The 11,979-nt window shown below is 51.7% G+C and overlaps 1 protein-coding gene across 4 annotated transcripts in view; it reads left to right on the top strand.

The window, feature by feature from the left end:
- The first annotated feature begins 11,689 nt into the window (after nt 1-11,689).
- LOC146805091 (CTP synthase 2) overlaps nt 11,690-11,979 on the top strand; it is a 1,453,753-nt gene continuing 1,453,463 nt past the window's right edge. For 2 of the 4 annotated variants that reach the window (XM_085622227.1, XM_085622228.1), the window contains exon 1: nt 11,690-11,832. The gene's annotated coding sequence lies outside the window, so the exon portion shown is untranslated. The remainder of the gene's footprint in view (nt 11,833-11,979) is intronic. The other 2 variants (XM_085622229.1, XM_085622230.1) reach the window with 1 other exon arrangement.

Below are 11,979 nucleotides of genomic sequence, written 5' to 3'. Positions count from 1 at the left end.
GATTAGAGGGAAGGTGACAGGCAAAACCAAATTATCTGTTACATAGTGCGCGCAGGGCTTTAAGTGGGCCAGGTCTCACCGGTGCTGAGCACCAGCAGTTTTTTAAAGGAGGCTTCCAAACGGGTCTCTATCGGGCTCTGTTTTGTGCGCTGGACTACAGTGACAGCAGGCACATTGATGTGCGCTTGCTCACACTACTCACTTCTCACTAGTGGAGAGGTTAGGGCAGGACGTCATGCCAGGTGAGCATTGTAGGAGAAGGGAAATCTTTTAAGAGAGTCATTTTCTCTCTGGAATGCCAGTCTCTTTTTGAATCTCAAGAGCAGCAACATTGTCGAGGTGTCACCAGGGCTTAAGTGGAAGCTTTTTCAATTTCATATACAAGCCATAGTTCCTGCTTATTTATCTTATGCAACTAACAACCATTGACAAAGCTAATAGTCCTGGCTTGTTGTAGGTATGATGTTACTTGTTGTATCATGTATCTGGATGCAATGTCAGAAACAGCAAAATACCAGTCGGGCGACACTCTATGCTATGCACAGATTTTGAGCTTACTGTGTATTTAAGCCACACCCTTAATTACTTTAGCCACGCCTCTTTGAGAGACCCCCAGTTTTTTCATCCCACTTAAAACCCCGAATGTGCGCCTTGCCCAAGGACATATGAACGCTTCAAAATAGATATAGGTGTAATGTTCTCAGTGCGGGGTGACGGTCCAGTTCACCTCCGCACTGAGCGTACGTCTACACGCTGGCGCATGACGCCATGCGCCATTATAAAATAAAGAGGCGGGTCCCAGCAGCGGTAGTTGGGACTGCGTAACGAAACCAAGCACTGGTGTCCTGAGTGTTCTTTGCGCCCGCGATGCGCATATGGTCCCCACGTGTGAGCGCATTACACTGGCGACGAAGCGGTGACGGACACATGCTGCCTCGTTGCACGGAGCTTAGCTGCTCGGCCCGCCACAGAGGTAAAGCTGGTTCTGCTACCTGGGAGGGTTCTGCTACCACACCTCCACTTTCTTCTTGTGCCTGCTCTGGGTCTCTTCTGCCCTAACCTCGCTCTGCCGATTCCTACTCAGCCCCAGGCGCCCCCTCCTTGCAGGGACTTCACGGTCGGTGCTACCAGAAGATGTCTGGGAGGCAGTGCTGCCTGAAGACAACTGGGAGAACACTCCTTCATGCATCCAGGCCTCATCTGCCCTCAGTTAGGCGGCTGCCCACTCTGCTAAGGTGAAGCAGTGCACGTGCCGCGAGGTGCAACCCCGAAGACGTCCTGATGGCGGCGATCGAGCCGTTTGCGGTAGATGGTGCTCCTTCGTCCCTCGCCCTGAAGTGGAAAGACTGGACTGAACGCCTTCAGTTCTATTTCGAAGGGGTGGGCATTGCCCGCGAGAGACGCAGAGCGTTACTCCTACAATTAGGAGGTAAGGACATCCATCGCATCTATAAGACTGTGGTGGAGGCCACGCCCAAGACGTACATGACGTTGCTCAATGCCCTGAATGCACAATTCGAGCCCATGGCTAACAGAGACTACAAGAGGTTCATTTTCCACCAATCCAAACAAGAGGCAGAGGAAGCATTGAACACTTTCCATGGTCACCTGAAAGAACTAGCCAGCACATGCGACTTCCAAGATGAACAGGAAGAAATCAGAGCCCAGATCATACAGGGCTGCTACTCCTCGAAGCTCAGAGAGACCATCCTCCAGGAGTCTGGCAAGTCAGTGGCTTATATTCTCACGTTGGGACGGTCCAAGGAGTTGTTGAAGGTCCAGGGCATCGCACATGGAAGCGGCGCTCCACCGCCCCATAAAAGTAGAACAAGCGAAAGTCGTGAAAGCCAAACCTAGCCATTTCCCAGGCAAGCGCCCACAAGGCAAAGGAAAAGAGTGCTAAACTGCGGCAGGATAAACCATTTTGTGGCCATGTACAGGTCATCAAAGCAACAGAAAGAAACGGCCCAAGCAGTAGGCGAATCGCCTGATAGTGAAGACATGGACGATGATACTGGAGACTACCCCGTCCGCTATGTGTTTGCTGTGGACCACCCACCGCGGAAAAGATGCAAACTGCCAAAGTGCCGAATTCAGATTCACGACCAGGAAGTGCGAGCCACCATTGACACCAATGCCTCAATAGAGCTGATGGCTGCCAATGTGTACAGAAACCTCAGTCCACGTCTACAGCTACAAGAGGCCAAAATCCGCGTGTTCGCGTACGGGCAGAAGACGCCTGTCCTGCTCCTGGGCTGTTTCAAAACCGACCTTCGACATCAGGACCTGAGCATCCCCACCACTGTGTACGTGACAGAAAAAGGGAGCGGTATGCTAGTCAGTGGCTATGCAGCTGAAGAAATGCAACTAATCTCCTTCGCCCTCGCCATCCAGGAAGAAGAATTGACGGCCATCATGGAGGAGTTTGATGTCTTCCAAAGAATTGGATGCTTAAAAGGCAAAGAGGTCTCCCTACACATCGACCATTCGGTCCAACCGGTAGCGCTGAGACACTGACGCACAGCGTTCCATTTAAGGCAGAAAGTTGAAGATGAGCTGGAGGCGCTTGAACAGCAAGGAATCTTAGAGAAGGTCAGTGGGCCCACCCCCTGGGTGTCACCAATCGTAGTGGCCAGAAAGCTGAAGCAGCCAGGCAAAAGTCTACATCTGTGTGGACATGCGCCTTCCTAATGTAGCCACTAAAAGGGTGCGTCACATAACCCCCACTATAGATGACATCCTCAGTGAGTAAACGGTGCCTTCTGGTTCTCAAAAATGGACTTACGCTCAGGGTACCATCAATTCCCTCTACATTCCGATTCCAGGTACATCACTACCTTCTCCACCCATGTAGACCTGAGAAGATATAAGAGGCTTAACTTCAGAATTTCGAGCGCCGCCGAGGTTTTTCAGAACACCATCAGAAAAGTCCTGAATGGGCTTCCAGGGGTTCATAATGTCAGTGACGACCTGCTGGTCTATGCCACATCCCTGGAAGATCACCATAAAAGGCTCCGCGATGTATTTCAAAGGATCCGAGATGCCGGCCTCACGTTGCACAGAGAGAAGTGCCAATTCATGCAAAAGAAAATCAGCTTCTTCAGATACACGTTCTCTGACAAAGGAGTAGCCCCACATCCGGAAAAAGTATGTGACATTCAAGATGCCCCAGCACCCTCCAACGTCTCTGAAATGCGGAGCTTCCTAGGAATGGTTAATTTCTGTGGACGCTTCATTCCAGACCTGACCAATGTCATGAAACCACTCGAAGAACTGACGAAAGCTACCACTTTGTGGCAGTGGGGACCTGACCAAGAACAAGCCTTCAAAGACACCAAAGTAGCCCTCTCCACAGACACCACGCTGTCATACTTTGACCCCGTCCGACCCACCAACATTGCTGTGGATGCCAGCCCCTACAGCTTAGGTGCTGTACTCACTCAACAGTAATGCAACGAAGAATGGGTCCCTGTAGCCAACTCAAGCCGTTCCCTGACAGAGACCGAGAAGCGCTATTCGCAGAACGAAAAGGAGGCTATTGCCATACACTGGGCCTGTCTGCACTTTCATATCTACGTATACAGCCACCCGTTCACAGTTTCCACAGACCTCTCATCCCACTTTTTCAAGGATCCGCCTCGAAGTACCCCCCGAGGATAGAGAAATGGATACTCCAATTGCAAGGATACGATTACCGGGTAGATTACAAACCTGGTTCGTCCAACCCAGCAGACTATCTCTCGAGACATCCGAGGGCAGCGACCAAAGCTGAGGAGGAAGAGGCTGAAGAAACCAAGGAATATGTCCATTTTGTGGTCGAACGGTCCCGGACAATGCCCATGACGATCGAAACTCTAGTTGGAGCCACAACAAATGATGAATGTCTGCTGTTAGCCATCGCATCAGTCCGAGCAAATGACTGGCGACCCATCCAGACCAGCAAGGCCAGGCGGACAATCCCAGCAAAAGACATATTAGAGTCATTAGTGAGAGTCAAAGAAGAGCTGTCCACTGACAGCAGCGGATTTCTTTTGCGGGGCCCACGACTAGTCATCCCATCAAGCCTGACACAGCAAGCAGTGAATCTCGCACACCGGGGACACCAAGGCGTGGTGAAAACAAAAAGCAGGCTGAGGGCAAAGGTGTGGTTCCCGGGAATGGATACGATGATTGAACAGACTGTCAGAACTTGCCAATGGTGCCAAGTCTCAGGCCAGCCGAAGCGACCCACACCGGTCATCTCGGAAGCAAATCCACAACGACCCTGGGAGTGCGTCAGCATGGATTTTAGACACTTGCCCGATGGACGCTACACTCTAGTAGTCCTAGACGATTACACGAAGTACCCTGAGATAGAAATCGTAGGAAGCCAAACTGCAGGGGAAGTCATCACCAAAGTGGAAAAAATCATCGCCACACACCGGATCTTTGAAGAGCTAAAGATGGATAATGGCCCACCCTTTCAAGGACAGGAGTTTGCTGACTATCTGGCATCCTGGGGCATCCGTCATCAGAAAGTAACTCCACGTTGGCCTCAAGAAAACGGGAAGTTGAGCGGTTCATGCGCACCCTCAACAATGTAATCCGCATTGCTCATGCTGAAGAAGCGCCCCTAGAACGAGCAATATACAGCTTCCTGAGGGAATACCGTCTGACGCCACATCTCACGAGAGAAAGCACCGGGGCCTGCAAGCATGGGCCAAGTAGTACGAGACACTATTCCCAATCACCCGACCTGGGTCCCTTTCCCCATTGACAGAGCTCGAGTCCTAGAAAAAATGACCAACACCAACGTCTGATCCAGTATCAACAGAAAAGCAAAGGCCCCAAGCATCCGTGAAGGAGACAAGGTATATGTTAAAGACAGACATCCGGAGAGCAAATTCCGCCTCCCATTTGAGCAATTCCCATGGACAGTAACCCACCAAAGAGGCATGATGATCACACCCCGGAAGGGCACAGAAGAACTTCACGGAATGTCTCTTTTTCCAAGAAAGTAAATGCCGGGACACCTACCCTCCCAGTCGGAAGAAGTGATGAGGCAAGCCCAAGTCTGAGGACAACGGAAGATGGTGACACTGGTCCGGGGAGGATCCCCTTGGCTGTTTCGAGCGTGACAGACCAAGGGCACCCGTCTCCACAAAGAAGCCATGACGGAGAACGAGCCAGCTCCCAACCGAGATCTCCAGGTAACTGTGCCATGGGAGAAGGTGTTCTGCCTCTGGTCCCCTCCAGGGAAGAACGTTCCCAGTATCATCTGCGGGGCAATCCTGCCCCCTCCTCCGGTCTAGCGGGGTTCTTTGTGTGAGGACCCAACATCACGTGAGAGGCTGCGACCGAGAGCTGCGTCTTATATAAGAGTGAGGCTCCTCCTGAACTGGTAACAGATTATTTTGATTTCATGTTATTGTGTTTAATTAAGATGAAGAGGAATGTAATGTTCTCAGTGCTGGGTGACGGTCCAGTTCACTGAGCGTACGTCTACACGCTGGCACATGACATTAATGCACAAATATAAAATAAAATGGTGGAGTCCAGCGGCGGTAGTTGTGACTGCGTAACAAAACCAAGTGTAGTGGTCTAGTCATTTGCCGCTTCGGAATATGCAGACCCCAACCCGGAACTCTAAGCACACAATGTATCACCTTCTGACCAGGCGTGGCCAGAAGGCTTTAAATAAAGGGGCCAGAGTCGCTCGTGACTTCCGGTCCGTACCATCAGCTCATGTGTCCGCAGTGCTTTAGTCATATATACATATATCTATGCTGTGTGCCCCCGTGTCAGGCCCTTACACTGGTGACGAGGGTGTGATCGCAGATCGCGGAGATCCTCTCACCTGCAGCTGATCCCTCCCGTCTGCCGGAGCATCTGCACCAGCCGCACGCCGGTGGACGAAGGTACTGCCACCGCGTTGCAAGGAACATCCGGTGACGCCACGAGCCGCGCTCTCCCTGAGGCCCGCGCGGTGACTGAAGACGCGCGCGGAGGCCTGAACTGAGCCGGGAGATGCGCGCATGCGCAGAAGAGCCCTGAGTTAGGCGGTGCATGACAAAAGAGACGGCGGCAGTGCCTGGCGGCCCCCTACAATGCCCAAGCTCGCGGGGAGCGAAAAAAAAATACAATCAATGAACACTGGCAAGTACAGAATGCAATTTCAACAAGCATTGGCAACAGTGGAAGGGGGTTAAGCTGCCAAAACCAGAAAAAGAAAAAAAAGCAACAAGCACTGGCAAAACCCACCCCACAAAGACACAAAGCATTAGCAGAGTGTGGTGCAAAAGTACGGCCAGAAACCACACTGACAATAGACACTAAAGCACTTGCAGGCCTAAACAAAAGAGGGGGTCCAGCCAATCGGGAACCAGAAAAAAAGCACAGGCAACAGCAGCTACGGGCAAGGGGAAAGCGCGTCAGGCCACACTTCGCAGAGGCTATCAGGAAGCCAGTAGGTGGGGTCACAACGCACAGCCATGACAGACCAAGCAGGAGCAGCAGCAGCTCTACAGCAAGCAGCAGCGACAGCTCCAGCAGCACCCATACACTCTCAAGTTAGTGCGCTACCACCGTTTAGCAAACGAATTGATCCTGCCACTGCGTCCCCAAGGTGGAATGTGTGGATTGGCCGGCTGGACAACTATTTGATTGCCACCAGAGAAACGGATGGCGCCGTTGAGAGGTCATTGCTGCTACATTTCGCAGGGGATGAGATAAAAAAACTATTCACGCACCAACACTGGGGCCCCCACAGACTACGACGCAGCGGTGAGGGCATTCAATGCCCACTTTGACCCTCAGCTAAACCCCGATTATGAACGGTTCAAGTTGCGACAGGCCCAGAAGAGAGAGGGAGAATCGATGGACGCGTTCCATGCACGCTTAAGAGAGTTGGCCAGCACGTGAACGGAAGATGACCCGGTCAAAGAGGTGCACGCGCAACTCATCCAGGGGTGCCGAAACAAAACATTGAGGACGCTCATTCTTCGACAACCCCGGATCTCCCTGGAAGACATGCTTGTCCTAGCGCGGTCACACAACTTGTCCGAGGTCCGGTCCACAGCGATGGAGGCGGCGCTCATACCCACAACGAGTCAAGCAATGACCATGAAAACGGAAAGAGTGGACGCAGCCTACACCCCAGGGCGTGGCAGTAGAGGCGATGGCCCACGAGAAGGTTGCGTCAATCGCAATGCAGATACTGCGGCAAAGAAGAGCACGCACCAAACGAGTGCCCTGCCCGAGGGAAGACTTGCTCGAAATGCGGGATTCCCAATCACTTCTCCAGGGCATGCCGAGGGTGCATGCAGGGCAGAGGAAGTGCCGGACGACGGCCACCGACAAAAGCAGTGAGACACCTCTCGCTTGAGGAACCTGACATGGCACGAACGCTGAAGGTGTCCCTGCAACACAGAGCATATCTCGAAGATCCGTCCACTGACGAAGAAGAAGAGTGCCTCCTCATATCATTCGCAAGTGACCCTAAACGGAGGCGATGTCCTCAACCAACGTGTGCGATTGAGATTGCGTGGTCCCCTGTTACGGCCCTCATTGACACCGGAGCCTCGGTCAATGTGATGGGGAGCCAACATTACAAGAAGCTAAATCCAAGACCCCAACTCGCGCCGTCCAAAGTAAACATTCTCACGTACGGGAGTCAGACACCCCTGCCCCTAAAAGGGAAAATGACAGTGCAAGTAAAGTCAGAGAGTCATGAGGTCACAATCACGTTCCATGTGGTCGATAGAGAAGCGGATATCCTTGTGGGGAGCCACACCGCCGAAGATCAAAGCCTAGTGACGTTTGCAAATGCGGTAAGAGTACTACAAACAGAAGATATCCTGGAACTGTTCCCACAGTTATTCAAAGGGCTAGGGAGCATGAAACGACCTCCGGTGCGACTACACATCGACACGTAAGTAAAGCCCGTAGCCTTAAGACACAGACGCATCCCATTCCATCTACGGACGTTGGTTGAGCAAGAGCTAATCAAGCTTGAACAACAAGGGGTGATAGAGAAAGTAACCGGGCCAACACCCTGGGTGTCACCCATGGTAATTGCTGAGAAGTTGAAACAGCCTGGACAAATCAGACTCTGCATAGACATGCGCATGCCTAACCAGGCAATACGACGGGAAAGACACTTGACACCCACCGTGGATGATATCCTTGCTGATCTAAATGGGTCCAGATGGTTTTCTAAACTATACCTCAACGCAGGATATCACCAGCTGAGGTTGGCGGAGGAAAGCAGGTATATAACTACTTTTTCAAGACACCTGGGGCTCAGACGATATAAAAGACTACATTTTGGGATATCGTCAGCCGCCAAAATTTTCCAAAACGCCGTACGGGAAGTCCTGTCTGGGCTCCAGTGGGTATTAAATGTCAGTGATGACATGTTAATCCACTCAGCGACTTTAGAAGATCACCACCGGCGACTCAGGGCCACTCTCCAACGTCTCGTGGAGCATGGGGTGACTCTCCATAAAGAAAAGTGCCAGTTTTTAAAAAGACTATTGAATTCTTTGGGTATGTTTTCAGCCAGGAGGGTGTCAAAGTGGATCCCCGGAAATCGCAAGCAATCCAACTAGCTCCAGCTCCCACAACGGCGTCGGAAGTCCGGAGTTTTCTAGGTATGGCAACGTACTGCGGGAAGTTCATACCCAACCTCGCAACAGTTGCAGAGCCATTGAGAAACCTAACCAAGAAAGACAGCATGTGAAAGTGGGGCCTGGAAGAACAAGAAGCCTTCTGCAAGGTGAAGTCCACTTTGTTAGAAAAAACTACTATGGCATATTTCGATACTAAGCTACTAACTGAGCTAATAGTGGACGCTAGCCCCGTAGGCCTTGGAGCGTTGCTGTCCCAAGAAACAGACCCGGGAACATGGGTCCCGCTAGCCTTTGCCAGCAAGTCATTAACGGCAACAGAGACAAGGTATTTCCAAATTGAACAGGAAACGCTGGCCATTAAGTGGGCCTGCAACCATTTTCATCTATACCTGAGCAGACACCCGTTCCGGGTAGTAACAGATCACCAACCACTTGTTCTGCTGTTCAAAGGAACTGCACCTCACCCACTGCCACGGATTCAAAGGTGGGTGATTCAACTCCAGCACTACCAATTTGACCAAATATATAGGCCTGGTGCCAAAAATCCAGCGGATTTCTTATCACGGCATCCTGCCGTTGCCCCTGCAGAAACCTACGAACAAGAGCAACTGACGGAGGAGTTTGTCAGCATGATCACACAGTAGGTGTGCCCGAAAGCCCTAACATTGTCAGAAATTGAGATCCATACCCAGTCGGACATGGTTTTAAAGAAAACACTAGAAGCAATACGAAAAGGCTCGTGGACCGGGTTTCTTAACGATGTTAGTGGATGGACCGAACTAGACCGAGCTCGCCTCGGGAAGGTGTGGCGAGTCCATGAAGAACTGAGCGCCGCAGCCAGCGGGGTGGTGTTGAGAGGCTCGCACATTGTCATACCCGTGACCCTTCAGGATCGGGTGACGGCCCTAGCGCATGAGGGTCACCAAGGCACCAGACGGATGAAAGCCAGGTTGAGGGAAACGATTTGGTTTCCGAACCTAGAAGAGACTGTCGAAGACTTTGTACGCAGGTGCCGGGCATGTCAGCTCACGGGAGGCTCGGAGGCTCCAGCTCCGGTGATAACAGAAGAGCCAGCTCCATCGCCCTGGTAGTGGATCAGTCTCGATTTTGGGAGTTTCCCCGACTGACGAGTAACCGCGGTCCTGATAGATGGATACACAAAATACCCCGTAGTGGAAGTACTACCATCAACGGCGTTCAACCACCTACTGCTGATGCTGGACAAAACATTTGCACTCTTCGGACTACCTCACGTTGTCAAAACAGACAATGGCCCCCATTCCAAGGGCACGAATTCAAGGATTTTCTGGCGTGCCTAGGCATCAAACATCATCGCATTACGCCGCAGTGGCCGCAAGCAAACGGAGAGGCAGAAAGATTCATGCGGACGCTGAATAAGGTATTACGCATATCAGTGGCCGAACAGTCTGATCCGGAAGTCGCGCTCCATAGATTCCTGCGGGAAAATCATAGCACTCCACACTGCAAAACGCAAAGGTCCCCGTGGTCGCAGATGCTAGCTAGGCAAAGGCGAGACAACATTCCTGTAACAGAGAGCTGGGAACGGAAACCTTATGACCCGGCAAGCACGCTGGAAAGGAGGTCAGCCAACAACGAAAGAGCGAGCAGGCGGAGAAGAGCACAGGTTCGACCGATAGCGCCAGGGTGTGTTGTTCTTGTGAGAAACCGTCGCAGCTGAGGAAAGTTCCGCACTCCCTATGAAATAGGACTGTGGTTAGTCAAAGGCATGAGAGGCACTGCTGTGACAGCCGAAAAAGATGGGGAAGTTATCGCTCGAAACATATCTTGTTTCAAGAGGGTGCCTAACTCAGAAGTAGAGAGACCAATAGTCAAGGAAGTCCCTGGTGGAGGCAATGGGCAGCTAGGCAGAAGCCATAGCGTGAACGGTGACCCGAGTAGGAACGTAGTGGCCCCGGAAAATCCAAGGGATCTCAGGTCAGAAGAACGGTCGGTGACAGAAGGACCAGTGGACCCGAGAGATGACAGTCAACGACATCGTTACAATTTAAGACCCCATCCGAAGCCCAATCAAAGGCTCACTGACTATGTGTGTTAATTTTATTTTCATTTGAACTGATTTGGGATGGGATGTAGTTGTCTAGTCGTTTGCCGCTTCGGAATATGCAAACCCCAACCCGGAACTCTAAGCACACAATGTATCACCTTCTGGCCATGCGTGACCAGAATGCTTTAAATAAAGGGGCCAGAGTCGCTTGTGACTTCCGATCCGTACCATCAGCTCATGTGTCCGCAGTGCTTTATTCATATATACATATATCTATGCTGTGTGTCCCCGTGTAAGGCCCTTACACCAAGCACTGGTGTCCTGAGTGTTCTTTGTGCCCGCGACGCGCACATGGTCCCCACGTGGGAGCGCATTACAACAGGGACAATTCCGTTACTGTGTCTTCCTGCATTGCCAAATTGATATTGCATATTACTTACTATGAATTGATTCTTGGCCAGCACGGCGTACATTTATGCTTGCTGTGAAAGCTACTGGCGGCCAGGCAGGACAACTTGTGTTGCTTCCTGCCCATCAAATTATTGACTGGCATAGAATGCTGGGGTGGGTCAAGGGTGGAAACGGTAGTCTATTTACGGCCGACTGACGTGACTGTCGAGTCAAAAGCCAAGGAAGGACAAACTATGTCCTACAAGACTGCCATTGATAGCGCTTATCAATCCGCCCTGTTATGCCTGGAGGTGGACAGTGGGGAGCTTGCCTGGAGATGATACTGGGCGGGACGCGGCGGGTGACGAATAAAAAAAAAATCATGCACACAGAGCACATTATAGCCCAAATTTTGCTCACCCGCCAGAAGAGTTTTTCCCGGCACAAATGGGGAAAACATGGCCCATCTGTGCGAGAAAAACCCCATCTGACAACACTGTTCACTTTCTACTAGTAGTAGACTACAGCGTCACCGAAGCTCGGCGTGCTACTGCTTCTGCCTGTTCATGCCCGAAACAAGACTGCGACACTTTTATCCACCAGGAGGCGTGGCTTAGCAGAGAGCTGTCAAAAACGAGGAGGAGCTTCGATGCACATAGCCAATAGTGTATGAAGAGGGAGGAGTCCCGGAGAGAGTCGAGGATCGGTGGTGGGATTCACATTCTACGAGATGTCATATATTATACTGCTCCGTTTGAGCAGGTGAAGGGGTTTTTGCTGCCCAGACAGATCCCAGACTGAACTCAGGTAAACTGCGACGGCTCATCACCCCCCTGTGCTGGTAGTTGGTTGCGCGCAACCTTGTGGCACGCGGGTCACGCAGCTCCGTCCTGGCAGGACTGCGAGATCCTGCTGACAGTACTGGGTGCCGAGTTGGCTTGCAATGTACGTGAG

Source organism: Triturus cristatus, chromosome 8, assembly GCF_964204655.1.
Source record: "Triturus cristatus chromosome 8, aTriCri1.1, whole genome shotgun sequence".
Lineage (NCBI taxonomy): Eukaryota > Metazoa > Chordata > Amphibia > Caudata > Salamandridae > Triturus > Triturus cristatus.
Note: the sequence above shows the minus strand (reverse complement) of the source record. Positions and strands in the feature narration are given on the sequence as shown.